Source organism: Nilaparvata lugens, unplaced genomic scaffold (assembly GCF_014356525.2).
Source record: "Nilaparvata lugens isolate BPH unplaced genomic scaffold, ASM1435652v1 scaffold3688, whole genome shotgun sequence".
Taxonomy (NCBI): domain Eukaryota; kingdom Metazoa; phylum Arthropoda; class Insecta; order Hemiptera; family Delphacidae; genus Nilaparvata; species Nilaparvata lugens.
This window is the reverse complement of record NW_024090447.1, coordinates 28606-34629: the sequence shown is the minus strand read 5'-3', so window position 1 is coordinate 34629 and position 6024 is coordinate 28606.

Genomic DNA, 6024 nt, shown 5'->3' with positions numbered 1-6024 from the left:
TTATGAGGTAATTATATCATTATGTGATAAGTAATTGGTTAAGTAATAAGTGATATATTATGGAATATAAGATAATTGATTCCCAAAGTAGGCGATAATAAATCGACAGAGCTTTTACTGAAGCTAGTGCTTTTTTTAGATCGAAAAAGTTTTGCACCAACTTTTGGTACCGTACTCATTAAATGTGAAAATTTTTGTTTATGACTAGATCATATAATGAAATCCTTATGAGTAGTGCGTTGATTATTATCATGAAGTGCGCGATTATTAGTTAATTAGAGTGAAAAAACATATTGATTGAAATAGGCTTCTCTCATAACATCTTCTCAGCACTGACACTGGCTAATTAACAGCTGCCAGCACGATTCACTGGACATGCATTTATGAAGACCAGATTTAGATTTTGATGATGGAATTTCATCAATTTTTAATAAACAATAATATGCTGACAACAAACACAATTTATCCAGTAGTATTCCAAGCAATGTTTGATATGATTATCGTATCTTCTATTATCTCATGTAGTCATCTGTGAATTTCATTTCTATTTTAAAATAATTTAATAATATTATAATTTTATTTTAAACAGTCATAATTTTATTTTCATCAATCAACTTCCTTATACAGCAAGAAGCTTTTAAGCAGCATCCAGCCTACTCACGTCATCAAGACTTCAATAGGTGTTCACATTTTCTTAACCGATCAGTTAAATAATCATCAGACAATGAAAGATTACAGGAATATAATTTCAATGGAACACGTTTATAGGAAAGACCACTAAATAATTCATCATGAACAGAATGACTTATCAAGGTTGAACTCTCAATGTTCCAATAATATTTGTAAAGTTGTATCATTGTACCTTGTATTTTAACTGGCATCAATTTAAGACTAAGTTTGGTGAAGTTAACTGATTTTTAATTATGATGATCCAGAAGAGGAACCATTTTGATTCGTCACACACCTTATATAGGTGTGATTAGATTCAGGCATGCGAGTTGCGTGTTGGGTATCACAACAGGGAAATATTCTTAGATATAGGATTAATCAATCACTCACTTCTTCTTCTTCCATGATACTAAGAAGAGAAACGTGCGGCTTATCGGTTTGTGAGGCTCTACAGCTCAAAATGATTGATCTCCTTCCTTTTTCGAGTTGTGGGGGTGGCATCGTAACCTGGACAATTACTTCCACGATTATAAAAATCAATTACTGGCATAAGAAAACGTTTTCCAAAAACTCAGAAATTTTGATGAAGAAATATTCTATTACATTTTATTCAACAATCCATACAATAAGAGAGAAAATTCCCAAATTCATGTTAGTAAATCAATTTAACTTGCGAAACGTTGCCAATTAATAAGTTGTTTGTAAAGTGATGAATGAACTCATGAAATTGATTCTGGGTACAGTATTCCAATCTGGAAACTACAAATAATGGCAGTTCCAAAATTGAACTCTGCTTGTATACATTTAGCTTAGCGCATTGTTTATATTTCGAGCATGCATTGAATCGATAACTGCCAATTTCAAACTTTCATACCACGCCAACTCACTTCTAACCCCGTGCACAAAGCATTGATTGAACTTGTTCTGAGCTTGCTTAGTTAATTATTATTCTTCAAACTTGATATTTTAGTTTCTAATGCCAATGACGGTCTTTCACATACTCTGTATGAATCTATCACTAGAATGAACAAACTTCAATCTAGGATGAACAAGGAGAGATATACATACCTATTATTAGGTAATACCTATTATTATTTTGATAGTTCAGTTTTAAAACTATTTAGTAGAATACAGATTCAATATTGTTTCTTCTGAGCTGAATATCAATATTTCAACTTCATCATATTTTCCAGCTCCTCTTCAATTAGCAACCGATTTCAGATAAGATTTATCTAAAATTTTAATCCCCCGTGAAATATAGATCTGTTCATAGTGTGAATCTTTGAAGCGTAGGCTACTACACAAAAGAGAATCTCAAATTAGTTTGTTATGACACCGTTAAATAGAATCCCGAAAATTGATATTCAATTGAATAGCTTTTGTAAATAATTTACTTATAATCCAATTGAGGAAGAGATTTACTCAGTTTTCTGTGGATCGTACCTCAGACGTTTTGTATCTGTGGTTGTACTTACTTTTCTTACGAACGTTCTTAGTCAAGTACTCTTTGGGAGCCAATCAGAATCATCGAAACAGCCTCTACAATAATTGTAATTGGTTTCTGTTATTGGAAGCTACACAAACAAAACAAAACTAAATCTTGAACTCTCTTGTTTGGTCAAATTTTTGTATGTTATTAATTTCAGATTATGAGGAAACTTTTTTCGACTTAAACTAGTCTCTAATTGGGAAAATGTTCATTATATCAGAACGTAGTAAATTAATGGTATGAAAAATCAATAGTTTACATGGCCTCATTTCCCATAATCATTAATCTCATTGTTCATCTTCTTCTCGAAACCCTGGTTAGATAAAATAAATACGTGGAACTGGAAATTTTTGTTTAGGCTATACTGTATCTACTAAATAATTATGTTACGTTATACTCGTAGTATGATGAAAGAGTGATTGGGATAACACATGTAAATCACCGAAGATCTTTCATTAGCATGTTGAATATCCACTCAATCTATGATGGAAGGAAATCTGGAGCTCTAATTCAATCTTGCATGAAAAATATATATTTCCACTTGATTCGAAACAGACATTTCCAGCCGAATGAGCTTAATCGAATTCAATTTAATCCAGACCCAGAGCTACATCATTCCTGTCTTCTTCAGATTATTATAATTCCTTGAGACGGACAGAGAAATTCAGGTCGCGCACAGCTATCCCAATTTATTCGCTACGTTTTTTGAGAACGGACAAGTAGAGATGAAGTTGATGGAAAAATAAAAAAAAAACTACAAAACTTTTCGATATTCGAGTGGAGCTCGACAGATAACTCTGTCATTGGTTACTCCATTCATCCGTTCTCAAATCTGCTTGCTAATTCTCTTCTATTGATCCCATCTGCTTCTTCTTCATCCGAATCCGAATTCGGTTCATCTTGCTAGAATGTCTTCATTTTGTCGAGGTGGATTGCAAGATCTGTTACTCCCTCATCCTCTCTCTCTCAGCTTTCTCACTCCTGTCTCTTCTTTCATCGCTTCCCCCTTTCCATTTGATACATTAATTTGATACAATCTACCTGAATTTTCATGGAGATCGATATCTCCTAATCAAATTCTTGTCTCTGTTATTGCTGCTGTGCAGCTATTTTATCATCGAAAGACACTGGATAATAATCCTCAATAATACCTCTCGTTTTCAAAGCATCTGACGATTTAGAATCACTGATGTCACGGAAACATGCTTCTTCAAACGAAATAATGGAACGTATAATCGACGTAAATAATAAATAATCGACGTAATCTGAATGATCAGTTTGTGATCGAACGGATTTGTCTATTCGATTTATTTATGAGGAAGAGAGAAGCTTGTAAATATATTTCTAGAATGTATACTTCAAGTAATACCATAGATAAATATAGAATCATGCTATATTTTCTCTATGGTAATATAATACTTATCAACCTGACATGAGAAAAGTTTTTTACATTTTCTCATGTTGGTATCTCATGTAATAATACTCACATTCTGATAGAAGTATTCCATCTAGATTTGTGCTGTGAATCATTCCATAATCGAAATTTGACTCAAGTATGTTGTTATTTTCACAAGTCTTATATACTCCATGCAATAATTAATCATAATTAATACCTACAATATCGGGGGACCGAGCTTTGCTCTGGAGTGTAAAAGCATAGAAGATTTGTAACGAAAGATTTTTTTTTATATAGACATTTTTTATTCTAACTTTTACAAGAAAATTTTTAAAAAGATTGAATTTATAGTTTATATTTATTTATTCATTTTCTCAGTCATACAATTATTTTTACGGTTATATGAGGAGGCACAACAGGCTTATGCCCAAAACTGTCCCTTTTCAAATTTATACTACAGTCCAAATCAAAATCTAGGTTAAGCTACTATCACTTGTCAAAATAACAATTTATAAATGTATTTGTACAGGAATGGCAATATACGAATATAAAAAGCTTGGCATCAGCTGATTGAACGTGAAATGCTCGTGTTCGCGGCGCGTAAATCTGTACGCACCTTAAGATCAACAGTCGTCTTCAGTGTGGACAATTAATTTGATACTGTCTGATAGAAATGATAAGATATGAATGCTTAGATTGTATATTTGTTCAAATGTGTCGTGAAGCCAGTTACATACTCATCGATTTTTGGACGTTCGACTTTTTGCCGTCCTTACTAATTCTACCAGAACGAACGGAACTTGGCAAACACGTGATGTGTGCAGATATACATTGAACAACGTGGGGTAACTTTGAGGGGTTTACAAATATGGAGGACCGAGGAAAAATACATAAAAGCTGATTGACTCACTTGATGCGGTTGTAACGATGCGGTTTTGATGACGACTGAGGTCTCAGCCAGCTCTGCCGGGAGGTAGTACCCTTCTCCTTCTCCTCGGAGATAGACAGAGTCAGGTAGAGGGAGAGTGGGGGGAACTAAAAGCGATAAGACGCACTGTACTGATTCCGTTCTAACCATACATTATACCTATTATTCTGTCTGCATACACTGTCATGATGGTGTGTATATGCACACATCTCGTTTTTGCCAAGTTATTTATTCCATTGACTATCACAAATCATAATTATAATATATAATATGATTGGGAGAAGACAACTGTCCCAAAACTGTATTCTCCCAAATCTTTACAAATTAAAGTTTCAAAAAAGAATGAGGTTAAGATTTCACTTCTCACTTCGAAAAGTTAAAAGTTATGTTCAATCCAATAAGATTTATAAGGACGACAAAATGTCAGACGTTTAAAAATCGATGTGTGTGTAACTAGACTAACGCATTCATCACTGTCAAAGATTTTATTGTTAGATAGATTGTCGGTCCCAGCTGAAGTATGACAGTTGTAAGGCCAACAGCTGTGCTTCTAGTGGAGAAGATTGTTTTAATTTTCGGAACAAAATTTTTCAAATTAATATTTATTTTTTGTCTCACTCAATTGCAGCTGTTTTCCATGCATTAAATCAAGCCGGTAAACAGCTGTTTGCAGAACAAGAAAACATTTGATTTTCATTACAGCATACTATACTGTAAAGAGATCTTATGTTCTCTTTACAGTCGAGTATGTTGGGACTCTACTGAGTCCTGATAACATCTGAGTAATTAATATACTAACTCAAATAATTAAAGAACTCATTTAGGGAGTTTCAAGTTATAAGAACTCATCTGAAATTATAAATTTAGGCCTTTATTATTTTATTTGAGCTCGAAGGGTCTGTCTGTTATGAACTAGGCGCTACGGGATAGGTCATGTTTATAGAATGCAGTAGCTCGAGCAGCAGCAGGTAATGGTTTCTGTTTCTCAGCAATATTATTCTTTCTCAGATGAGTATGACAAAAAATATTGTACGTAACTTGTACGGTAACGTATTTACCGCATTCGTATGATAATTCTGCCCTCAACTACGTTTCGGGCAGAAACAATCATACCTATGCGGTAAATTATCGTTACCGGACTTGTTATGTAAAGTACTATTACAGCTTTGAGTACCAAGTAGAAGGAATTTTGTTATCAATTCGGATCTTAATCTTTCTAAATTCAAAATGAATTGTTGCAAGTGTTTGTGTTTTGTTTCAATGTGGAAATTAGTGAAGAATTGGAAAGTCGCACATTTAACCTTTATTTAGACAATTTATTTTATGAAATTGGGATGAAAAGAAGTTTTGGACTGTAGTCTGTTTCTTTGTCCCTAAGTTGATTGTAAATGATATAAAATATCGCGAGTTCAATTTACAGCTCAAGCCGTCTCTCGCATCCCACATGCCATCTCACTCTATCCATCCAATCTCCCTCTGCCAAATTCCTCTCGCGCATGTGAATGATAATTAAATTAATAAATATTGACGGCTTAAATGATA